The sequence below is a fragment of the Talpa occidentalis genome, unplaced genomic scaffold (assembly GCF_014898055.3).
Source record: "Talpa occidentalis isolate TD23 unplaced genomic scaffold, MPIMG_talOcc4v2.1 talOcc4.9, whole genome shotgun sequence".
In the NCBI taxonomy this organism is placed as follows: Eukaryota; Metazoa; Chordata; class Mammalia; order Eulipotyphla; family Talpidae; genus Talpa; species Talpa occidentalis.
Window position 1 is genome coordinate 108882151 of NW_023605305.1, and position 26520 is coordinate 108908670.

Here is a 26520-nt window from a genome sequence, read left to right on the forward strand (position 1 = left end):
TCTGTAAGGCTCTAGCCCCAGGGCCCTGTCCAAAATAATGGTCCTATGGCTGCAATGACTCTAGAGAATGCAGGGAGGAATTGAGTGGGGGCAGGGTTGGTTGACTAGTAACCTAAGTGCCCCTGAGCTAGACGAGGGGGGTAATGTTGGTTTGTTTTCTTTTTTAAAGGCATCTCTAAGCAGTGACAACATTTCATACGAAATAGTTATTTTTGCTGGATTCCTGAGCCCCTTAACTTCTAAGAGTGCAAAATAAAACTAAACACCCTTACCTCTACTGTAATCAATTTTAAAAATCAAAGAATGAGTAAGGTAGGTATGAGCTCTCACTGCCCCACCTGTCCCCTCAGAAACTGGTTTGGTCTGGTGGGGGTTGATGGATACTTTTCTCTCTCTAGAACCTAGAGTAGAAAATGAGTATTTGGCAGGCCACTCTAAAATTGGATAGATGCTCTACATACTAATATAACAAAACAGCAAGGCCATCACAAGGGCAGGTAGGGTCTCTTGAGACCTTCCTTCCCACTTCTTCCTTGGTTTAGATTCAGCTTAGAAAACCCCTTCCCAGGGAAGCCTTTCCTATCTCTTCACCCTCCATGAATCTGGGTTAAGTGTAGACTTAAACCCCCACCCCTACCACCCATTGCCTTAACCTCTGTGTAGCATTGTATTGAACTGATTACAAGTTGATTGTCTTGCCAGAACATATATTTCTCAAAACATTTTTTTCACCCCCATCTGTAGAAACTAATCCAAGATCTGGTATGTAATAGGTTCTTCATACCAGTTTGTTCATGGAAGGAAGGGAGAAAGACGTTCCATCTGTTCCCCTTTTCACCCCCCCCACCCCCCCCCCCCCCCCACCCCCCCCCCCCCCCCCCCCCCCCCCCCCCCCCCCCCCCCCGCCTCTCTGCTCTACTTGAGAGGACACTTTCCACTTCAATTACCAGCAGGGAGCAGCAGTACAGGTTCCTGAGCACTTAAAAAAAAAAAAAGAAAAGAAAAAAGAAAAAGTGCATGTTGAGCTCCCAATTCATTAAAGTTTCTCCATGTACTAGGTCTCAGTGATCTGGCATATAATAATCGACAATGGCAGAGAACCACATAAAAACAGGCAAAATGTTAATGGACAAAACAGCATATTTTAAGATTTCTCCCCATTGAAATCAAATTTATTTCTTTTGGGCAGAATCTAGGTCCAAATAAGAAAAGCTAAGAGTTCTAACCCTGTTCCTGATGCTGGTGGTGACTCAGGGGCTTTGTTTTAGTTTCAACTTGTTCTTCTGTAAAATGTATTTTAAAATGTGCCTTGTGATCTATTAGGAGGTTGTGTCATCAATTGAGAGCATCACAACTGGCATTTTAAAATTGAAATCCTAGGGCAGGGTGTTAAATATAGAAAAAACAAAATGGAGTCTTAAAGCTGGGCCCTCACCCAGATGTAATACCTAATCTCAATGCAGTTTCATCCTCCCCCAAACTGATCCTAAACCAGTCAATTTGCATAAATATGGAAGACATCCCTCTTTCCCCAGGGAAGGTGCCTACCTGAAATAATCTTTTCTTTTATAAATGTGTGCCCCACATATGTGTCTATAAATATCCTCCAGTTTTGTAACCCTTTGCAGTATCTAGATGAGCTGCTATCTGATTCATGCATCATTTAATGAAAACAATTAGATCCCTAAATTTGTGAAATTTGTTTTCTTTTTTTTTAAATATTTATTTATTTATTTATACAAGACTGGGCACAGTCAGAAGCGCAGGAGGGAGAGAGAACTCACCAGAGCCAGAGCGGGGAGCAGAACAGGCAGACTGATGAAGTACACTGCTGAGGGGAACAGCGGGCACGGCAGGAGAGGTCTGCGCGCCTTGTGGGTTTCTCCCTTGCAGGCCGGGGATCAAACTCGTGCTGCAGAGGCTGCGGATTGCTTCATAGTGTGGTGCTTAACCCCTTGCACCACTAGGGAGACCCCAGACTTGGTTATTTTTAATCAAGAAGGATTATAAGATTTTAAAAAGTTTGAGGATCCAGGTGAATAGTCAGGAATGCCTCCCATCATTAACCCCCCCCTCCACTGACTCTTTTCAGGGTGACAAAGGCAACCAATGTGAGCAAATCTAACCAGAAAGACATTGACCTGGGTCTTTGAAACCCAGCTGCAGAATGACTGGGGTGAAGAGTTCAGGCCACAGTGCCAAGGCCGTCTGACTTCACAAGTTCCTTCTAATTTTCAGACTCCAAGATTTTTAGGATTTAATGAAGAGACGAGAAGGGATAGAAGGTTGTAGCAGGTAGCCACTTTGTTCTGTGAACCTTAGGACTAGAGTTCTTCATATATAAGTTTATGCCTCCTGCTCTGCCTAAGATACTTCTGGAAAGGGCTTAGTGAAAAGCCATGAAAGAATGGATTGTTTTCAATGCTTGTATCATAAAAAGATATTAAAGACCACCTTTCTAGAATTTTCAACAAGCTTTGAGTCACTGCCTGGAAATTAGAGGTGGGTGGGCTACCCACCTGGGCTCTAGTCCTTTGCAAGTGATCAACCAAATGAATTTTGACATCTGGTTTGGCCTCTCTGCTTCTCATCCTTTCTTTCCATTTTTTTTTTTTTTAAGATTTTTATTTATTGGGCTTCCCCCATGGCACAGCGCAGCGCTGTGAGGCCGTCCACAGCCTCTGCAGTGCCCATTCGATTGCCGGCCGGCCAGGGAGATTCCCATGTGGCGTGGCAGACCTCTCCTGTCTTGCCTGCTGCTCCCCTCAGCAGTGTGTTTCGGTCCTTCTGCCTGTTCTACTCCCTGCTCTGTCTCTGGTGATTTCTCTCACCCTCCCGTGCCTCTGGCCTATACCCCAGTGCTTGTATAAATAAATAAATCTTTAAAAACATTTATTTATTTATTTATGCATACAAGAGTCCGATCCCTGGCCAGGGAGCTGACCCACATGGCGCAGCAGACCTCTCCTGTCTCTCCCGCTGCTCCCCTCAGAAGTGTATTTTGGTAGCCCCACCTGTTCTGCTCCCCACTCTGTCTCTGGTGAATCCTCTCACACACGCCCTGCCACTGCACCTCTGGCCTGTACCGCAGATCTTGTATGCATAAATAAATAATTCTAAAAATAAAAATATAGTGCTATGTACTGGAGATGACACCTGTATTTTATTTATTTATTTTTTTAAATAGAGGCATGTTTTATTTATTTATTTGTTTGTTTGTTTGTTTGTTTGTTTTTGTTAATACATGCACTGGGTACAGTCAGAAGCGCGGGAGGGTGAGAGAATTCACCAGAGCCAGAGCGGGGAGCAGAGCAGGCAGAAGGACCGAAGTACACTGCTGAGGGGAGCAGCGGGCGGCAGGAGAGGTCTGCGCGCCATGTGGGACCCTCCTCTGGTGGCCAGGGAGCAGCCGGGGATTGAACCGGCGCCGCAGATGATGAAGGTAATGTCAAATTACTATGATATTTACATTCCTTAGGATTCATTGAAATACGACTTCTTATTGTATTGGTTTTTGCCAAAGAACAATAACTGAATTTTATAACTCTTTATGTTTATGATGAAAATTTTTATTTTTATTTTTATTTTTATTTTTTATTTTTTAAAGATTTATTTATTTACGCATACAAGAACTGGGGTACAGGCCAGAAGTATGGGGGGTGAGAGTATTCACTAGAGACAGAGTGGGGAGCAGAACAACAGGCAGATCAACTGAAATACACGGGTGAGACAGAAAAGAGAGGTCTGTCCCATGTGGGTTGCTCCCTGGCCGGGGATCAAACTTGTGCTGCAGTGGCTGCGGATTGCTTCATAGGTTGCATCTTCACCCCTTGCACCCAAAAATTTTTAGATACCAACTTAGAATTTACAAGAGGGCACATAGTTCATTTATTTGTTTGTTTGTTTGTTTGTTTGTTTATTTTTGTGGGACCCTCGCCAGTGGCCGGGAATCGAACTGTACTAAAAGGGGTCAATTGTGTGGTGGAGGATGCAGTATACATGATGATGTTGAATTGTAAGGCTGTACATCTGAAGCCTATATAAGGTTGTAAACCAATATTGCTTCAATATAATTTTTAAAAAAAATGAAAATGAAAAAAGAAAAAAATCAGAGCTGCACATGCCCTGTGAGTCACATCAGTATTAAGGAACGTCATGAAGAGCCTCCCTGGTGGCACAGGGGGTTAAGGCACAGCACTATGAAGCAATCCGCAGCTACTGCAGCACGAGTTTGATCCCTGGCCAGGGAGGTGACCCACGTGGTGCAGCAGACCTCTCCTGTCTCTCCTGTTGCTCCCCTCAGCAGTGTTTTCGGTTTGTCTGCCAGTTCTGCTCCCCACTCTGTCTCTGTCTCTTTAAAAAAAAGGAAGGACATGAGTGGAAACTGAGGCTGAAATTATCCACAGGCCAGTACCCTTTGGAAAGTTTTTACATACCCAGACCACTGGCAGCCCTGCTAGTTTCTGTGTCAGCTGTTCCCTGTCTCCCCTCGATGCACACACCCCACATACATCTGCCTTGAGAAAGAACTGGCTCTGCCTACTGCACTGATTAGATGCAGGCTGCCCTGGTACAGTGCTGTGCCACAGCGGCCACCGGCCTCAGCACACTGCCCATAAGCACAGCATGCCTGACCTTGAAAGGTCTTGTTCCCACGCTAGCTGCCTTTCTGTTCTGATGGAGGAGCTACAGCCATTGCCTGCTGTCTGCCCCCAGCCTGTCCATGCCCACCAATGGCTGCATGCATGGTGCCATAGGGCACCCGAGCACACTGCATGCCTTGCAGGGGGAGGATGAGCAGCTCCTGAGCACGAACTCACCCCAAGTCGGCTGCCTTGCAGATGTGCATGCAGGTGATTGGCGGCAGGCTGGGTGGTGGCAGCTGCAGCATGTTCTGTGGGACTGACAGCTATGAACATGAGACCAAAGTCCCAGAGCAGGGCAACTCAACAAGGGGCAACTGCCGCTTTGGCCCCTATGGGACGGGTCTGGAGGCTGTTCCTCCTTCAATATCACTCTAAGCGCCTTTGGGTGTCAACTGTCTTGATGGTAACCAGCTCATTCCACCAGCCTCTGAGTCTAGAGGCTCTGGGGTTGGGAGGGTTCAGAGCAGGGTTCAGAAGCCTGGGGCACAGTTACTGAGTACATCTGTGGCTGTAGAGGTAGAGGCTCCATCTCCTGCCCAGGGGTGAAGGAAAGGCCTGTTGTGACTCTCCTGCCAGTTGGGATGAAAGAAACAGTTGATAGAAAGCCAGCCTATTATCTGAACCCAGCCCCCTCCAAACAATGCTCTGGTTGATACATTCTCTGCTCCTTTCCAAGGAGGAGGCTGCTCTATGAAATCTTCTGGTTTGTCATTAGAAGGATCTGGACTGACTGTTCTCGGGGAGTTCATCTTATCAGGATTTTATCCAAGCAAGCGCTGACCCAGATCTATACAATCTATTCACTGTGGTTGGTGAAAATGCGGCCCATCACTGGCAGCCTGAGAATTATCTCAGGATTGTTGACAATGCGCATTCTTGGGCCCCACTCCAGACTCCTAAGTCAGGATTCCTGGGTACAGCCCAGGAAGTTGTGTTTTTATAAGTTCTCCAGGTGTGTGTTTGTGTGTGTGTGTGTGGGGGGGGGGGTTTGAGAGAAAATTTGTGTATATCCAATATAGTATGCCATACAGTACTGTCGATACAGTACTATTTTGGATGCATGTACATCCTCTCTCTCATACACACACATACACGCGCACACGCACACACACGTGCACACACACACACACACACACACACACAGCTGCCCACAGCTCCTGCCGGTGCTAATGCCACAGGGTGGTTTCCCAGTGGTTTCCCTCAGCAGGGCGTTGGGATTTGTTTTTCTCCACTGTGGACCTTGTTCTTTTCCTGCTGCTTCCAAAAGGTTGGGAGAGAAAAGGGAGCGAGGAGGAAGGCTGGAGGGAGGGGGAAGGGGTTAGCTAAGGCAATGGAGCTTTCAGGAATGAAAAGGAAAGTGCTTAGTGACAATGTTCCTTTGTGAAGCGTTAGCTTTATGTTGATGGAGCTGCAAGTCATTAGCAATCTAGGCAGCGGACTGGAGTCGCCCAGGTCATCCTCCATGGCCAGATCGCCCTCTGCTGCTGGCTGATAAATAACTGTGGGATTCTAGAACTGCCAAGGAAAAGAGTCTCTGGGGCAGGGGTGGGAGAGAGGACGTGACTAAGGCCAAGAGTTCAGTCACTACTTAGCGCAGTAGAAGAATCTCGCTAAGATCCTGTTTGCAGAGGAGGAAGAAGTAGCCAATTCAGTGGGTGTTTCCAGGACTGATCCTACAAAAAGTGGGATTCTGCCAAGATCTCTTCTGGCTCCCATGAATCTGTGGATGAGGAAAAATAATTTTCTCTCTAACCTTCTAGGTTCTTGGCTGAGAAGCTCCCTGTAATACAAGACATTAACAGGAGGAAAAACAAACAATTTTAAAACAGGTATCCATCCTGTATACTGGGGAGACACCCAGGAAAGCTGAGTAGCTCCCAGAAATAGCCTTCACCTTAAATACCCCAGTTTGGGCAGTTTCCCAGAAAACCGCCATACACAAGGGCACGTCGTTGTGTAGATTTTAGTTGCTGCCTTCTCAGTAGATAGGCGTTTCTGGAGATCTGCTCACCTCGGGGCCTCACAAACGTAAATTTCCCTCATAAATATCAATGTCTCTTACAAGAGGGCCACTTCTACTAGGTTTTCAAAGCTTTTCCAGAGGCTGCTGTGGCTTCCAAATAAACAACCCAAAATAATCCTTATGCCAAAAAGTCCTATTTTGGAGGGTGTGTTGTGCTCCCCTTCAACTTCAAGACACTGCTTGATTTGGCTTCCCCTCCCCCACCTTTAATTTTTGCTCACCATCACCTCCCCTCCCCTTGAAAAGGAAGTGTTAGGGGGAAAAGGCTGTCCTAAAGCTAATTCCATACAGGCTTTGTGGACTCCAACCCCACCCCAGGCCAAAGCCAAAGACACTGGGAACTCCAAATCCCATCCCCACCCAAGGGAAGGTGGCTGGGACCTGAGGGTGGGGTTCAGCAGCCAGGTGGGTATAAAGCCAGACACGTGGGCTTTGGAGGGGTCCCCCATTTTGGCTCCCCGCCAGCTCACAGCTTCCGGCCACTCGGAGAGTGATTTTGGGTTTCCAGGTCGGCGGATCGGGTAGGATGCATTAAAGACTTTATTTCCCTATTTTCTCCCTGAGTTGTCCATTTTCCTTATTTCCTTTTCCCTTGTAAATAAACCTTTTATGAACTTTTTGTGTGTGTCTGTAGTGGAGTATTCATAAGTCCCTTGTAAGCGCGTGGGTGAGGACCCACAGCCAGGAACCCGTTCAATATCGGGGCTGCCCTATAACAGCGGGAGTGTTTAATATAGAAAGAGGGATGGAGGAAAAAGAGACTTTTTTTGGTGTGGAGGCAGCTAAGAGCGATTAGTCAAAGCTCAGACTTTCTTTTAATCTCATTTTCTCTGAGTCTTTGTTTCCTTTGTCTCCTTGAGAGCGCTGTGTCCTTCTGTCTTTCTTCTCCTGCCAGGGAACTCTTACCCCACAGATGTGGAGTCAGCCCTTCTCTCCAACTTCATTGCCCCACTCTATTGCCATTGGGAGTTGTGGTTCACATGGGTCACTGGTGAAGAGAGCAAAGATTTGTTCCCAAAATAAAAGCTCAGGCACAGCAGTTGCTCCTGCCAGCCACAGGGTAGTGACCCATTTCCTCGGGCTTTTAGCTTTTGGCCCTCCCCCTCCTGACGGGAGCCAGCCACTGGTGGCCCTTAGCCCTCCACCCTTCGCTCCAGGAGCTTCTGCAGTGAGGCCCTGCTGCTGGGGAGATGCCTTCACCTTTCCTAAGTAATCTAGTCGGTTTCTTCATTGCAAGTAAAGCGGCGTGTCTCTAGCATTTCTGTGCCTGGACATGGACTAGAAGGCCAAAAAAGGAACATTATCAGGGGCTCTTGGGCTGGGGAGTGTGGTCTGGTCTCCGTAAACACAGCAGATGGGGGTGATGTAGAAGAATGATTACTAGAAGGTGTGATGGTGACTGTGTGTGGAGATGGATGTTAACGAGACTTATTTGGTGATCATTTCACAATATAGAGAGATATTGAATCATATCTTACACCTGGGACTATCCTACTTGTATGTGGTAACTTCATCTCAAGTTAAAAAGAGAGGGTGTAAATCACTCCATAATTAGGCGGGCCCAATTATGTAAATACAGGGTCTCTTCAAAAATCACACAGAAATTCAAGGTGGCAACAGCAAACATTATATGCGGAGCCCCTGCAGGTGTGGGGGAGCCTGTGCGATTGCCCAAGTCAAAAGCCCACAGAGTCAGCCTGGTGGAGGGTCACCAAGGAGAGTGTGGGCGTTAGGTTTCCCGCCATTGCAGTAGCATTCATTCTTTGCTCCTCAAGGTCAGGCTTTTTTCAACACGTTCTAGCTGTTTCAGCAGTGCTGTGGGGAGGAAAGGTGGAGCTTGTGTCCAGTTTGGGGAGACGTCACAGGGGCGGATTGGCAGCAGACTCTGGGAAGAGCCAGTCCCCAGATGGTATCAGGGGGTCATGGAGCTGTGGCAACTGCAATGGTGGCAAATGTATTTGAGGCGGAAACCTGCTAAGACCAGGATCCTGTTGGCTTTCTTCAGGGATTTCCTGCCATAAACGAGAAAGAAAAGGGGAATCCAATGAGAATCAGCATCCCATTCTCCAGAAAAGAGGACTTGGAGTCATTGAAAAGTGTATATTGAAGACATGAGACCTCATCCTATAGTCTTGGTGTAATGAAGTCTTGGGACACTTCTGGTTGTATAATCAGGCATAACTGATATGACTGTGCTTTGTAGCTAGAAAATTAAGTATAGTCTCACCCTTTCAATTTCCATGAATCACTGGAGCCCTAACTGCCTTCAGTGGTAGGAAGTCCAGAATCTCCTTGGAGATCTTCCCATCATGGGTCAGGATTGTCCAAGAACGGAGGTGGGGTTCTGCATCTCAGGCCAGGTCCTTGTTTTGGCTGCAAGGGGTCACTCAGAGAGTAAAGCACACAAAATCTGGGTGTTCACTGAGGTTGAGAAAGCAGCACTGTGCTAGTTTAATTTTATTCCCCTCCCTTGCTGCGTAGAACCAGTGCTATATTTATGGTTGAATGAGCCAAGTACTTCCTTCCTGACTTTTTTCTCAGAATTTGAAAACCCTGACTAGCATTCAAAAGCTTATTTTTCATAAACACTAGTCATTAACATATTAAGACTCAAGCAACATGCTGATGAAATTGAATATTAAGGGGTATCATAAAAATATTTAAACATGTTTAAAATACATTTTTGAATGTGTTTAAAATTTGCATTTGAAATGTGTATTTATGAGTCTCAATAATTAAAACTGCTATTTAGAATGAGAGTTAATTGTTGTCTCTTCTCCCTTCTAAGGCAGATGATAAGATGTTCAAGGAAATACATTTTTGTTTCGGTGCCTTCGCTTCCCCAAGTCTGCTGGGGAAGGAGAAAGGAAAAGAGATTTTGACTGACATTGAGGGATTGGATCTGGGGAAAAAGTTCACCAGCAGGCTGAGCAGAGTTATAAGTCTAACTCTGCAGAGAAGCCTGGGGTTAAGTAGGTGTGGAGAGGTCAGTGGTTTTGCATAACAGAGGGAAGAGAATTGAGCTTCTGGAGATCAAAGGAAGGGTAGGGCTCTAAAAATTGAATAAAGGAATAGGCCTTTGGGAAGAAATGATAATCAAGATTCCATCAATGGATGATGGGATAAAGAAGTGGTATCAGAATACATGTGGGCATGCTTGTGGGTATGCGTACCACCCCCCCCCCACATACATACATACAGAGGAATACTACACAGTCATGAAAAGAATGAAATCTTGCCAGTTACAATAACGTTGATGAACTTAGAGGGTGTTATGCTTATAATACTGAGACAAATACTGTATGATTTCACTTATATGTGGATCTAAAAAACTAAACTAAAATCCTAAGACAGACTACCATAGGGTAGAAATTTTGGGGGAGGGGACTCAAGGAGCATAAAATAAATAAGTCAAAGAGATATGATGGACAGCATGGAGACTATAACCAATAATATGGCTTTGCAAATTTGAAAGTTACTAAGATGGTAAATAGACTCAAAGTGATGGTCATTTTACAGTGTATACAAATGTCAAATCATGATGTTTCATATCTGAAGCAGATAATGTTGTATGTCAATTATATTTCAATAATAATAATAAAATAAAGCATTGGTTTGGGTTGCTTGTCTTTTATAATGTAAGCAACCCCCTATCCCTTCCCTCATCTTCAGTAAAGTCTGCTACATACACAAACATCTTAGACTAATAATTAATAAAACAACATGTTATACTTTCAATGTATCATACTGCTTAAGTGTTTTACATACACTGACTTATTTAATCTTCATTAAAAACCTTATAGAATCAGTAATATTCCATTTTTTTGTGAATGAAGAAACTGAGGCACAAAGAGTAAATAATTTTTCTAAATTCATTCCTGGTTAATATACTTCGAAACATCACTAGGTATTAACATGCTATTATTTATTTAAATGCCAGTAATTCAAAAGATTTGAAAAATGATACAGCAAATACTTGACAATCATTTTAAATTACCAAGCTATAAACTGGTGGAGAGCTATCACATGGAGGGGCGTAGGCTAGGACTGATTTTTGTTTGTTTTCTCTTCTGAACTAAAGGAACACTGAGGCCAACATTCTAGACACTGAAGACCCTGTAAGGAGAATGGCATTAGCACAGCAAATGTAAAGAAAAGACCAATGTTGAGGAGGAATTGAAGTTGAAGAGAGTAAGGAGATGGCAAATGAGCTTTAAAAATATGCCCAATAGAGGGCCTCCCTGGTGGGACAGGGGTTAAAGTCTCAGTGCTGTGAAGCTATCGCCAACCACTGTGGCATGAGTTCGATCCCCAGCCAGGGAGCTGCTATCTCACATGGCACAGGCAGACTTCTCCTGTCTTGTGCTGTTGGGGCAGCAGGCCACAGTGGTAACCTGAGACCTAACCCCTAGGCCACCAGGGAGACCCCACAATACATTAATTTCTCTGGAAGCAGGAGGTAGATTTAGATTTCTATTAGAATAATTTATTTTTTCTAGCCATAATGGATAGAAGCCAGTAGCTTTCTTTGTTGTTTGGTCATATTTACCATCGTTAGCTCATAAAATTATTTGCAAATAAAAGTGTGAAATAGTAAATAATAATAAGAAAAAGACCCAGCTTAAAAAATATTTTGTTTTATGTGAAAAGGTGGCTCCACAGGGCATTTATTAGGACAGTTGGTCCATATATTCTACATGTAAGGAAAGACTTTAGTTATAATCATTAAAATTGTCCCAAAATAGAATGAGTTACTTAGGGGAAAAAAAAAAAAAAAAAAAAACCAGACACGTAAGTGTGTGTGTGTGTCTGTGTGTTTAGGTTCTAGGTGCTAGAATATGTTAGTGGCCAAATCTCCTGGCCTCAGGAAGTTAGTTCCATTCAGTATTTTGAAGTTTCTTACAAGGTGTATTCATGATAGCTGGTGACTCTGTATTCTTCTAGGAAGTAATGACAACTGATTTGGGTCTATAGTAGGTGACAACTTGGACTGGTGAAATTTCAGGCTGCATGCTACTCAATGATTACTATTTTAAAATATCTGTATAATTAATGCTTAAGATTTGATAGAGGGGCCTCCCTGGTGGCACAAGGGGTTAAGTCTTAGCACTATGAAGTAATCTGCAGCCACTGCAGCGCCAGTTCAATCCTGGGCCAGGGAGCTGACCCACATGGTACAGTAGACCTCTCCTGTCTCACCCGCTGTATATTTATCTGCTATATTTATCCCCTCAGCAGTATATTTCAGTCAGTCTGCCTGTTCTGTTCCCCACTCTGCTCCCCACTCTGTCTCTCTCCCACTCCCCACCCCTCTGGCCTACACCACAGCTCTTATATACTTAAATAAAATAAATCTTAAGGGAAAAAAAAGACTTTATAGAGATGTTAGCAACAACACTGAAAAGAAATGGTTATCATGTTCCCACTATCACTCTACCTACATCTACCTCACAGTTTTTTCTGGTGTTAAATTTTAAAGTTAAACTGGGCCTCCCTGGTGGCGCAGTGGGTTGAGCGCAGCACCGTGAAGCTGTCCACAGCCTCTGCAGCGCCGGTTCGATACCTGGCCGGCCAGGGAGATAACCACATGGTGCGGCAGACCTCTCCTATCTTGCCTGCTGCTCCCCTCAGCAGTGTCTTCGGTCCGTCTGCCTGTTCTGCTGCCCACTCTGTCTCTGGTGAATCCTCTCACCCTCCCGTGCCTCTGGCCTGTACTCTAGTTCTTGTATAAATAAATAAATCTTAAAAAAAAAAAGTCAAACTAGCTTGTGTGTCTACACAGACTTGTACCCAAACATTCAGAGCAGTTTCATTTGCAAGAGACAAAAATTGGGAATAACTCAAATGTCCATCAATAACGCGTGGGTGAAGACACTGAGGTACATCTGGACTATAGACTATAACTCAGCAATAGGATGATCTATTGATGCACACAGTATGATGGAATTACAGGGTGTGAAAGAAGCCATAGAGTACATGTTGTGCAAAATAACTTATATAAATTCTAGAATTTGTAGATTAATCTGTAGTGACAAGACCTGTGGACAGGTTAGATAGGTGTGGGGGACAAAAGGTGGATGACAGAGGAGCATGAGAAAGCTTTGGGAGTGATGATGGATGGTGCATTATCTTGATCGTAGTTATGGTTTTGCAGGTGGATACATGGGGCAAAACTTGCTGAGTTGCATGCTTTAAAAATAAGCAGCTTATGTTATGTCAGTTACACCTCTGCACAGCTGAAAAAAAAAAAAAAAAGAAAATGCATGAAAGGAAAGGAAATACAGGAAACTGTCATCAGTAATTACCTCTGCAGTCAGGACTGGGGGCCGGATGACAGTTTCACTTTGTTGTTTACTTTTTTATGAAAACAGCCAAATAACATGTTTAAACAGTAAAGCTATTCACATGAGTAAAATAAAATAGCAGGCATTTTTGAGTTCATTAATTTCTGGGCTCAATTTCTGGACTCAGAAATTAATGGATTTGGAAAAACTTTTCAAAATGGGTGCATATAAAACCAAAAAAAGCTGCCGTCAGGAGGTCTGCTCTGAGGTGGCCTAGTTACTGAGAACCCAAAGGCTGAGCTGTAAACTCTCTTCAAGGTTCCTCACATTCCTCTTCCCTTGGGGTCAAAGTCTTTGGATTCAGCAGTAATCAGAGAATACAGTCTGCCTCTCTGGGATTAAAAATAGAAGTCGTTAGTTTAAGAAATGTGGTCATTGTTCTTTTTAAACAAGATGTACTTAGTACTTAATCCATGTAAGTCACTGTGTTGGACACTAATTGTCTTCATTGTCAGTTGTAATCACTATTGTAATCAGTAATGAGTATTGTAATCATTATTGTCATAGCAAGGCACTCTGCTAAAGGATTTTTCATGCAATATCTTTTTTTTGATGTAATATTTTGATTAATCCTATCATCTATGATCTAGGTATTATTTTGAATCCTCATTTTACAGATGGGGAAATTGAGGCAAAGAGAAGTTGAGTATCTTACCCAAGATTATAGAGCTGGGACTTTATTTATTTTTTAAAGATTTATTTATTTATGCATACAAGAACTGGGGTACAGACCAGAGGTGTGGGGTGTGAGAGAGGATTCACCAGAGAAAGTGGGGAACAGAACAGGCAGACTGACTGAAATACATTGCTGAGGGTAGCAGCAGGGAGACAGGAGGGGTCTGCTGAGCCTTGTGGGTTGCTCTTTGGCCAGCTGGGAATCGAACTCCCATTGCAGAAGCTGTGGATTGCTTCACAGTGCTGTGCTTAACCCCTTGCACCACCAGGGAGGCCCTTACAGCTGGGACTTTAGTCTCGACCACCTTCCTCCAGAACTAGTTTACTTACCTATCACATTGTACTGCCCCTCCAGAGATTTCAGACCGAGGTATTGAGGTATTCATGGTCTGGGGGCTGAAGGGGTGGAGGTAGAGAGACTAGCATAGAACACCTGGACCCCACCATTGATACAGGATGATGAAGTGGTATAGAAAGTATATGACAAGACAAAGAAGGCCCCTGACTCCATTCGGGAAAATGGGGGTAGTGGCATTTGAATGGGGTTGGATCTGAGGATGTGAACCCCTGGATAGAGGCTGACTCTAAGTTACTGGTGAATATTGGACTGCAGGGGGAGGAGGTCCTGAGTGCCCTAACCCTGCATTGTTCAAGGGTCAGCTATGGTTTAAAGAAAGACTAGATAAGTGCAGTGGGAGATATGAATGGAGCCAACTTATGAGAAGCCTTGATGAGTGTTGAGGAGACGTGGAAATTGTGCGGGATCCAGCCAACTGACATCCACCATTAGTTGAGTCCTTGAATGTGGAACCCCTGGGTAGAAAAAGATCTGCCTGCAAGTGACCCTGCACAGTTCAAACCCGTGTTGTTCAAGGGTCAGTTGTATTTGCTTTTCTCCAAATCCGATCTGCTTTCATGTTTCATTCTCCAGTGCCATTTGCACAGGCAGTTCCTTTGCCTGCCACACCCTTTCCTTCTTCTCACGGCAAATTCCCTCTGTTCTTCAAGGTCAAACTCAGAGCACCACCTCAACCACCTAACTAGGAGAATCTAAGACTTTTGCCACAAGTTCTACGAGACCATGAATGCAAATGGATTGTAACTTTGAAAGAAGAGGAGTAACTACTCTGTTTATTCGCCTTTGCTTAGGTAAGTCATCCTTGGACTGCTGGTTCAAGAAGAGGGTCTAAAAAATACTTGTTATTTTCCTATCAACTGGGAAAAAACATAGGCTTGTCTCCTTGTCCATTATCACGGCTACTTACATAAGGATATTTATTGTCAGGATGCTTTCAGTTGCAACTAACAGAAAAATAGACCTGAGTAGGGAATTTATCAGTTCATGATGCTAGAAAGTCCTGTGGACTCTAGCTTCAGATGAGGCTTGATCTAGCATTAAGATAATGTTTTTCTTCTCTGCGGTCTTCTTGCTAAAGCTGATTCCCTCTGGGAGTTCCAACATGACTAAAAACAGCGCCCAGGGCTACCTGTTTTCTCATTCACACTCAGTAGGAAAGACGTCATCTTTGTCCCAGCATTGCCAACAGTTATGATTACAACCCTGATTACAACAGCGTTGTTCACAGGCTGTAAACCAATCATCGTAGCATAAAATGCAATCATAACCTTAGCTTTAGGCGTCATCTGCTTGCCCCCTGAAGTCAGGGAAGGAGACAGTTGCCCTAGGACTGCATAGAACTCCACATATAAAACAGGATTTCTGGAAAGGGGAAAGGGGTCATCCGATAACTGTCCTCTACGGTCTGGTGTCAGAGATTCAGAGGACTTGCTCAATCAAAACCTTGATCTTTAGATCCTCATTCATTGACTCTTAGTAGCCCCTCCAAAGTTCACACTCATGGCAGCCTGTTTATTTTTATTTATTTATTTATTTAAAAAGATTTATTTATTTATGCATACAAGAACTGGGGTACAGGCCAGAGGTGCGGGGGTGAAAGGATTCACCAGAGACAGAGTGGGGAACAGAACAGGCGGATCTACTGAAATACACTGCTGAGGGGAGCAGCGGGCGAGATAGGAGAAGTCTGCTGTGCCATGTGGGTAGTTCCCTGGCTGGCAGGGGATTGAACTCATGTTGCAGAGGCTGCGGATATCTCACAGTGCTGTGTTTAACCCCTTGTGCCACCAGGGAGGCCCAGCAGCCTCTTTTTAAAAAGAGATTCTCCAACACCTTCAGAGATTCTGATTTCGTTGGCTTAAACATAAATGTTTTGTGTTCAGCTCACCAGATGATTCTAAGGGGCAGCCTGGGCTGAGAATCATGGCTTCATCTTTCTTATGCTGTCTCTTCTGCTATATGCTCAAGTTTTATGTACAGCTGAAATATTCTGACTCTCAACAAACAAGAAAGTAGGCAAACATGTAATAAAAATTGACAACTAGCTCTGAGACTCACATTTCAGGCATTTTGCAGGGTGTTTTGCTTTCATCGTGTCATTTCATCCACCATCTTAGGAGACAAAGATTATTATTTCTTTTTCACTAATGAGAAAAAATGAGGGCCAGAGAATGAATTACCCAAGGCATGCATCTAGTGCATGGCTAAGTTAGAACTTGAACGCATGTGTTTGTGAATCCCACTTAACCCCTGGTACACATTGTCTGTTCATGACTATACGAGATCTCAGGTATGGTTCATTTCTCAGCACTTTTCAGCCCATGACTCACTTTTGTCAGGGATTTGTCAGGGCCTGCCAGGTGCACCACCAACCACACTTTATGTACATTGTATGATACACAAAGACATTACATCTGCTCTGTAGCTATAGGCATAAAGTGGAGTGTGGTCTGAATGTGTGTTCACAAATTATACATCGTGCACTTGCCTTTTGTAGTACGCACACAGAGCTGTAATTTACACACATGTAAAAGATGTGGCTGCAGTAAAAGGGAGAGAACATCAACTTAGAGTCCACTTTTGGCTAACACTGTAACCTTAAGCAAAAGACAATGCTTGCTTTCACTAATTACATGATTAAACTGAGGGTCAAATAAGATCTCAGGCCTAGCAAGGTGTCCTGAAGATATATTTTTCGCCTGCTTATAAACTGTTCACAAGAGCTCTAGTCATTATCTATGATGTGTGGGCATCACCTTTATCAAAATAATGTTGCAACTGTGCATTCACGTTGGTGAGCCATCAACTCCCTCTACCCTTGTTTTCTCCTTTACTGACAAACCTTTGGAATTCTGTGTTATGTTCAAGGGTTGGTCAGAGGTTGTGAATTTAATAGAAGGCAGGAGAAAGGACAGAAGGAAAAGGAAAGAGTGGGAGAGGCATTTTTACAACTTACAGACCTGCATTTTTTTTTTAATTTTTTTATTACAAAACAAGTCACTGCTGGCTAGCTGGGATGGGCCCTTTTATATGCTCTTGGTGGGACTGTAAATTGGTATAAAAGTTTGAAGAGTTAATTATCAAATTGAAGATTAACATTTCTATTCCACTTTATATAAGATAATTAAAAAATTTAAATATAACTTCTTCTTTATACAAGATTTTGCAGAGAAAGGGATGAAAAGATAGATGATGCACTGTTAGCTGTGGTTCTCCCTGGTGGGTGGGGATGTCTGGGAGAGAAAATTTCACTTTTTACTCTCTGTTCTGTATGGTTTGAGCTGCCTAAACGTATTTATGACTTTTTGCAAAAAAAAAAAAAATACGGGGCCTCCCTGGTGGCGCAGCGGTTGAGCGTTGGGTTGCGAAGCTGCCCGCGGCCTCTGCGGCGCCGGTTCGATCCCCGGCTGCTCCCCGGCCACCAGAAGAGGGTCCCACATGGCGCGCAGACCTCTCCTGCCGCCCGCTGCTCCCCTCAGCAGTGTACTTCGGTCCTTCTGCCTGCTCTGCTCCCCGCTCTGGCTCTGGTGAATTCTCTCACCCTCCCACGCTTCTGACTGTACCCAGTGCATGTATAAACAAACAAACAAACAAATAAATAAATAAAACATGCCTCTATTTAAAAAAAAAAAATACGAAAGAAGTCTAGAGCGGAGGAGAGCTCGCTAGACATGCATGAACCGTGTCCCTGCGCCCTCAGTCCCAGGTTCCTCTCTGTCAGGCCAGCCCACAGTCCCAGAAGGGCACTGACCCCTGCCTGCCAGGCTCTCCTCGTGCTGTTTTGCAGCCCATTACCAGCTGCTTAAGCAGCAGGTTCCCGGTGGCTGGTCAGCTGGAACTGCTTCAGGAGAACAAACAGGATGGACAGAGCTGCCAGTGAAGATTACCCAGTTGGCCTCATGAACAGAAAAAAATTTAAATTTTAAAATGTCGAGGAAAACGTTAGGCACTGAACAAGTTCTTCAAGGCAATGTCTGAAGAGGAGAGTGAACGAAGTGGGTAGCCCCAAGGAATCCTTGTAAACATCCTAGGCCTCCAGTTCCATGTCCTGGGCGCTTGTCCTGTGGCTAAGATCAGACTTGTGTTCCATAGTCTGAGTCTCCTTGTCAATCCTGACCCCACCATGTCAAACTAGAGCTTCCTGGGCCTCCCTTGTGGCTCAAGGGGTTAAGATGCAATCTTTGAAGCTGCCTGCAGCCACTGCAGCACGAGAGTTCGATCCCTGGCCAGGGAGCTACCCACATGGCACAGCAGACCTCTTCTATCTCGCCCACTGCTCCCCTCAGCAGTGTATTTCAGTCGATCTTCCTGTTCTGTTCCCCACTCTGTCTCTGGTGAATCCTCTGTCTCCCCACATCTCTGGCCTGTACCCCAGTTCTTGTATGCATAAATAAATAAATCTTGAAACAAAAAAACAACTAGAGCTTCCTCTATAGAAAAATAAGCATCTTGCCATTCCTGCAGCGAGATGCCTGCAGGAGATCAAAGAGAGATGAAATAATAGAGGCAAGGAAATAAGATAAGGACTCAGGTAGAGGCATAGCAAATCCCTGGTCTGACATTTCCTAGTTCTGTAGCCGCAGGCAAATTATTTCACCTCTTTCAGCTTATATTTTCTCTTGTTTAAAATAGGAAAATGGGGCCTCCCAGGTGGCGCAGCGGTTGAGCGGTGGGTTGCGAAGCTGCTCGCAGCCTCTGCAACACCGGTTCGATCCCAGCGATCCCCGGCTGCTCCCCGGCCACCAGTGGAGGGTCCCACATGGCGCGCAGACCTCTCCTGCTGTCTACCGCTCCCCTCAGCAGTGTGTACTTCAGTCCTTCTGCCTGCTCTGCTCCCTGTTCTGGCTCTGGTGAATCCTCTCACCCTCCCGTGCTTCTGACTGTACCCAGTGCTTGTATGAATAAATAAATAAATCTTAAAAAAAAAAAATAGGAAAATGAACCTACCTGTCACATAGAGTCAGAGGTGCTGGAAGGGTTTAGCACTCTGCCTGAAATAAAGGGACACAAAATTAGTATTCCATTTATTTATGCTTGGAGCCTTCTTTCCTATCACGTACCACAATGGCAGTGGTTGCCAGTCTGGTTCTGTTATTGATTCCAAGTGTGGACTTCGGCAGATCTCAGTTCTCTCACCGGTGAAATGAACATAAGTATCCCCATCTCGTGTGGATTTTGCAAAGATTAAATGACACCCATGCACATGAAATGTGAAGGGCCTGGCTCATAGCCCCAGGAAATAGGGCCAATACAATTTGCTGGTGAAAAATTAGCATGTTTCCTAAAAAAAAAAAAAAAAAAAATAGGACTTCTGTAAAATAGTCTTCCAAATCCCGGTCTGCCTCCTCTCAGACATGCAGAAAACAAGCTGCTGGATCCACCCCTAATCTAGTCCTGAATCCTGTGCTATGAGTGCTCCTGTCCCCCCTGCCCCCCAGTCCTTCTTATTTTTGCAGCTTCTCTTCCTCTCCTTGCCCAGGCCCCTTGTTAGTCCCATTAATAAACTGCTGCTGTCATTCCCGCTCAGCCCCAGGAGCAGAGTCTCTCCAGGATGTGTGCTAGGCTGGGAGGTGAACCGTGGAGCGGCAGGAACAGCACCATTTCCACGGGGAAGTGGCACAAGGAACCAGGTTTAGCAGCAGATGCACCTCCCTGGGGCACCATCAGATAATCAGAGACTTTCATTAGCACCAGAGCCTGGCCCTTTGGCAAAGCTCCAGGGTCCCATTCAGGGACTGGAAGGTTCAGGCCTGGAGATAATGACCAGCCTGAGGGCACTGGTCTTCTGCACACTGACCTACAGTGCCCCCAGGGGCACGCATGCATGCCTGGGCTTCCAGGCAGCTAAGGAGTGTGTGGGTACTTTCCAGGCCTGAAAAAGCTGGGGAACAGGATGTGGCTGGAAAGCCCAGAAATGCACGACTGCTCTTGCTGATTGCTGACAATATTGGAACCCCGAGGTTCCCAAAAGCCTATTAATCCACCACAAGTGTAATCCAGAGAGAGCAGGTTCCCTCCCAACCTTGAAAGGATAAAGCACAATAACACTAAAGAGGTCGCTCAGGAGCTCAAGCAGCCCAGGCTGGTTTGTTGGGTATACAAGGGAGGTCAACATTTTCTACCCTCCCTTCACACACACCTCGGGGTGTGTGTGTGTGTGTGTGTGTGTGTGTGTGTGTGACACACTAGAGTTTATGCTGAGGATGGGGAGCTGGGGCACGTGTGTGTATGCGTGCGTGAGGGGGCAAAGTTTGCTGGGAAGTCAGCCCAGTTGTTTCCTCAACCAGTTACATCATACACAACCTGTTCAGGCATATATTTAGGGGAAAGTGAGTTCACGTCAAACTCACTGCTGACACGTGGTTCCTACCTGCTGCACTGTCAGCACTCCTATTCACCGCCTAGAATTATGAGCTTCTGTGCTGGCTGCAGCCCAAGGTGAACGTGAAGGAGGTCACATCTTCTTTCACTTTGTTTCTCAATTCACCACAAACATAAAAAACGCATGCGCAGTGAACCAGAGTCTGACTTGCTCTCAAAGTGTGGTTTTCAAAGTGTGGCTCACGGGCCAGCTTCTGCTTCATTTGTCAGCCTGATAGAAATGCAAATCCTCAATTGTCACCTGAAACCCACCATACCAGAGACTCTGGGGTGCCAGTTCCCCAGTTTGTGTATTAGCAGCCCTCCAAGTGATTCTCGTGGGGCTGAAATGTAAGAGCCAATGCTGTGTGTTTGAGGATAATTAAAAAAAAAAAGCCAATGTAAGGAAAGAGACTAAATTAAAATGGAATGGTAAATATGACTGTTTGCAAGTCTACAGAAATGTAAAAACTCTGGGGAGTTTTGCTTTCCTCTCTGGATGCCCACATGAGATTGATTTCTTACCATATTAAGATAATACAAAGTATGTGGACACACACACACACACACACACACACACACACACACACCCATTCCCTACCCTCTCTCCGCAGAGGCCACAGCATTCTTGGACTCAGTGTTTATCATTCCAATGTATTTTTCTTTTACTATGCATTTTCTATATAGTATTTTTGGCATTTTTTAAACTTTGTATATGTTGGACAAATTATCCATATCTGTTGGCAATTTGCTTTGTTCCATTTGCCATTGATTTTAAGATTTGTCTTTGGTGATATTGTAACAGGGTGGTCCCCAGGAAAGGGGGAAGTTCCAGGTTCCCTGCCCCACCCAAAGGAGGGTGGAGCTGAGCAGGGAGAGGAGAAGCTGCAGAAGAGACTGAGGAAGGAAGCAGGATGGAGCCAGAAGGAGACCTGGAGGAGGCGCATGGAGCCTAGAGACATGTGAAGAAACTGCGCTTGTCTTTTGGTCGTGGACTGGGTGACACAGATGTGGGTGAGACCCGTGGGGAGGTGACCATGGCAGCTTTTATCTTGATGTTGATTTTGCTCTTTTCCTTCCGGGCTTGTCTGGTTGTTTCTGATCCTTTTCTGTGGGTCCCCACTGGAAGATGCTTTAGACTTGTGGCAGGCTTTGGGGCCTTGCTCTGGGCCGATCCCATATGGATGGACTTTTACCCACGAGGGGATGGGTCACTTTGGGTGCTTCATTTAGAAACTAGACTCTTTGCCTTTCCTGTATTGTTTCCTAGTTTTATTAAAGTTCCTTCCCATTAAAGTCTCATATGTTTTGTGTTGATGCGGCGGATGGCAGAACCCATTTAGAATAGGCAATAGGCAGGTTTGCAGGGTGTGGGCTGCCCCTCTCCCTGTCCTATAACAATATTACATCTATTTTCATTTTTTAAACCAAAAAGAGGTTCAATAGTAACGCATATACTTCCTGCATACATGGTAGAAACCTAGAAAAACTGGGCAATTCATCCACATGGCTTCAGTCACCTCCTTAAATTACCTCAGCTAACACAAAGGGCTTGAAGGGGGCGGGGTTAAGCTCTGTTTTTCTGATGGACATTTAAGTTGCTTCCAAATTATTTCAGCTATTATAAATAATGCTGCAATTAACACTCTATATTCAGGTGTATGTCCCTTTGTATCAATATACAAGGGTTTCTCTCAGATATATACCTATACTTGCATTAATTTGATTATTATTAAAGTCAAACATTTTTAATGTTTGGTTTCCTCTGTGATTCAGGTTTCCCCTGTGATTTTATGTGTATCTCCTTTGTCTATTTTTCTATTGGGTTGTTTGTCATTTCTTCACAAACTTGAAGCATTTTTTAAATGTACTCTGGGTATGTATTATAAATATCTCCTTTTAATCACAGCTTATATTTTCACAATATTTATGATGTTCTGTGGTACAGATATTTTCCATTGTAATGTAGTTAAACTTATCATTTTCCCACCAAGTTGGTGCTCTGAGTTATGTTTACAAAATACTCATATTAGTAAAGACAGGTGCTATAAGAAAGAAACCCCAACATACAGTGGTTAAAGAAACAGAGATGTTTTTCTCCCTCTCACAAAACAGCCCTGGGGTGAGTTGTTCCAATTGTTGAGGTTGCTTTGCATGACATAGGCAGGCAGGAACCTTCCTGTAGGCTTACCATCCTTTTGGGCATATCATCACCTTGTACAGTGAAAGCTGGGTTACTGCCATATTCAGATTCCAACCAGCTGGAAAGAGAAGGCGCGCACAGAGAGGAAGAATACCTAAAGTCAAGTTCCAGAGCTGCAAGTGATACCCACCACTTCCTGCGAGTAATCAGTGAGCAATGTTTCATGTGCTTTCTGAGTATATTCATTTCCTTTTCGGTTGTTTGAGTTGTAGGCATTCTTTGCAAGTTCTGCTATTTTGTTGCTTTTGATTGTTAAAAATATCTTTTTATGGTATCTTTTATAAATGAAAATTCGTTTTGATGTGTTCAAATTTATCATTTTTTTATGGTTAATTATTTTTTCTGTTTTAAGATATCCTTTTCCACTCTAAAATGAAAAGGATAGGTTTACTATTCTCTTTTAAAAGCTTCAAGGTTTTGTATTTCGTTTTTAGGTCTTGGATTGATTTTTATATGTGGTGTGAGACAGGATCCAGTTTCACTTTTTTTCCCCATATGATTATCTAATGATCTCAGCTCCGTCTATTGAAGATGCTATCTCCTGATTTCAAATTCTACCTGTCATAAATCAAATGTCCAATCAAGTCTCTGATGTGTGCCAATACTGTACTTTTAAATTGTTATTGTTTAAAAACCTATCTTTTAAAAGGCTTCATTGAAGTAATATTGGTCCACAACACTGTACATGATTCAGGGGAACAGGTTCACATTTCCTTAGACAGATAACACCACGCCACCACCACCATCAAAGCACTCCTAGTCCTTTAACCTAGGTCACTGGGTCTCCTCCTGCTTTTACGCCCACCCACCACCTGAAAACTATCTTGATAGCTGGTAAATCAAGTTCTTCTACCTCTTCCCCCCCAAAGTGTCTGCTGTTATTTTCCCTGTGCAATATCATATACATTTGGGATTCTTATTGGGATTGCATTAAATCTACAAATCAACATGGAAGATTACCATCTTTAGAAGAAGAATCATCATCCTATTAGTCTAAGAACATTGTGTAACTTACCATTTACTTAGATCTTTTTTATACTTTCAATGTTTTATAATGTTCCATGTACTTTTTTTTTTTCTTGCACTACTTTGATCAAGACATCTTTTAGTTTTATTCTAGGTGTCTTTTAGTTTTTATTGCCATTGCATTATGCTATCTTCAATTTGTTTTCACTTTATAATTGCTGATTTATTAGAATAATGCTTATATCAGTATGTTGATCTTATAGCGACAGACTTGTTGAGCCTTTTTTTTTAAAAGATTTATTTCTTTATGCATACAAGGACTGGAGTATAGGCCAGAGGTGCTGGGGTGTGTGTGAGAGGATTCACCAGAGACAGAGTGGGGAGCAGAACAGGCAATTGACTGAAATACATTGCTGAGGGGGGCAGCGGGCAAGACAGGAGAGGTCTGCTGCGCCATGTGGGTCTCCTCCCCGGCCAGGGATCGAACTCGTGCTGCAGTGGCTGCAGATAGCTTCCCAGTTCTATGTCTTAACCCCTTGCGCCACCAGGGAGGCCCAGGTAACAATAATTTATTCAACATAAATATTTATTATCTGTGACATTTGAGAAATTACAGTTAGCATTGGAGATAGAAAATGAACATGGAGATATCTTACTTAGTGGGAGGACAACCAGAAAAAGATATTTTCAACACAATGGGATAATATGAAAGTGATATATATATTATGAATGCTATGAAATGTGGTTGTAGAATTGATGCCTAGAAGAAAAGTCAGAAAAGTCTTTGTAGAGGAAGAACACAGGAGGACAATAGGAAATGCCTGGCCAGGGAATGTAGGGAAGGGCAACCACTAGAAGGAACAGCATCCACAAATCAGAGTAATCATGCCTGACCCAATTTATAAAAGGTAAATAATTTCCTATGGCTGGAATATGGAGAAAATAGTGAGGGGATATGGGAAATGTCAGGCCAAACAATTTGGAATTTAACATTATAGGCAATGAAGAGTTGTTTACATTTTTTCCTTGTTTTCCAAAATAATTCATGTTCATTATAAAATTTTGGAGAAAACAAAAATAATAAAATAAAAACCATGGGGAACAACAGCAGGTAAATTTTTCTAGGAAGACACTAACGGCAAACCAATACTAGTATGCTTTGGAAAAGTAATTCTCAGAGAGGGGAGAGTTTGGAGACGTGCTCAGAGGTTATTGCATTAACATCCATGAGAGATGAAAGTCTGAATAACGACAAGAGTAAGGAGGGAGTAGGGAAAAGCCTGAGACATTCCTGGAGGAAATCAACAGAGCCTAGTGACTGGATATGAGAGAAAAGAAAGAGGGGGATGTGTAGGTGACGCTGAGATTTCTGGTTTAAGAGAACAGAATTGATCAGATTAGTTAGCTATGACTTAGGGAAGAGTACAGTCCTGAGATAATGGGATATTGGGCATCTGAACTGAAGGGGGATGGTATTTACACAAAGGCCTGGACTAGGAAACTGAAGTGAGTTTTCCAAATAAATGAACACAGCTAAATAAAAACAAACTCTTAAACTACAAGAACTAAATAGTGGTTACCACATGGAAGAGGGAGGGTGTGAGTAAATTGGGTAAAAGGGTCAATTCTATTGCGGTCAAGGGAAATTAGACTTACTGGTGATAAGCATAATGTAGTATATACAGATGTTGGTATATAAGTCTGTAAACCCAAAATTGATGTTATAAATTAATGTTGCTTCAAGGAAAAAAACAAAAAAGAACTAACTCACCTTGCAGAAAAAAACAAAACTAAAATCCAGGTGAGGAGTGTTTGTAAGGTGCCTGGAGCTGAGATATTCTCTACTTAAGATTAATTATACAGGGCCTCCCCGGTGGCGCAGCGGTTGAGCGCTGGGTTGCGAAGCTGCCCGCGGCCTCTGTGGTGCCGGTTCGATCCCCGGCTGCTCCCCGGCCACTAGAGGAGGGTCCCACATGGCGCACAGACCTCTCCTGCCGCCCGCTGCTCCCCTCAGCAGTGTACTTCGGTCCTTCTGCCTGCTCTGCTCCCTGCTCTGGCTCTGGCTCTGGTGAATTCTCTCACCCTCCCGCGCTTCTGACTGTACCCAGTGCATGTATAAACAAAACAAACAAACAAATAAATAAATAAAAACATGCCTCTATTAAAAAAAAAAAAAGATTAATTATACAAAATTCTAACAACTCTACCCAGATACTTGGCACCAAAACTTTCTTCTGTTGTTACTGAAAAATGAATCGTTAAAATATTAAAATGTATATTTGATAGATATGTGGGGACTTACACTATGATTCTTCTTATTGCTATGTATATTGAAATTTTTTATTAAAAATTTTAAAAGAAAAAATTTAGATGATCTCATCGAGTGGAATGTAAGATAATCTCATTATCTTTTCATTTACCAAACATTTATTGTCTATTATCTGCCAAATACAGAGATATAAGCTGCATGTAAGTGGTATCAGAATGGTAAAAAAAAAATGATGTGCAGAAGGAATAAACAACTGGGAGTTATTCCTAGCTAGTGTGATCTACACCACTTTTCGGGGGAACTCAGGATACAGAGCATAGATTTCTAATGGCCAAAGAGAAGCTTTGAAACTACAATGCAGAGAGGTACTAAGACACCCCCCGCCCCAGGACCTCCCACCCCCAACACACACACTTTTCACGGAATTCTTGCTATGCCCAGGGGATTAAGTGGAAGGAAGGCTAAGAGTAAGTTTCACTCTGATGTCTGGCCTTCAAAAGCTTGTCGTAGATTGGAGCATGGATATGGTCTCCATTGCAAGAAATAGTCAATATCAAGAAAGGAAAAACGTTTTTAAAGCAGAAATGTGACTCCAAACCTGTCACGGAATGATTGATTTCAGTTGCTTTCTCAATCCTAAGGCCCAGGCATTATCATTCTTTTTAACCTGCTCAGG

General features: G+C 43.7%; 1 long non-coding RNA gene across 2 annotated transcripts in view; it reads left to right on the forward strand.

The window, feature by feature from the left end:
- LOC119236667 (uncharacterized) overlaps positions 1-21757 on the forward strand; it is a 139077-nt gene extending 117320 nt beyond the window's left edge. For both annotated transcript variants that reach the window (XR_008550418.1, XR_005123133.2), the window contains 2 exons: positions 14697-14837; positions 21212-21757. This is a non-coding gene — a long non-coding RNA (uncharacterized LOC119236667). The remainder of the gene's footprint in view (positions 1-14696; positions 14838-21211) is intronic.
- Positions 21758-26520: the final 4763 nt, after the last annotated feature.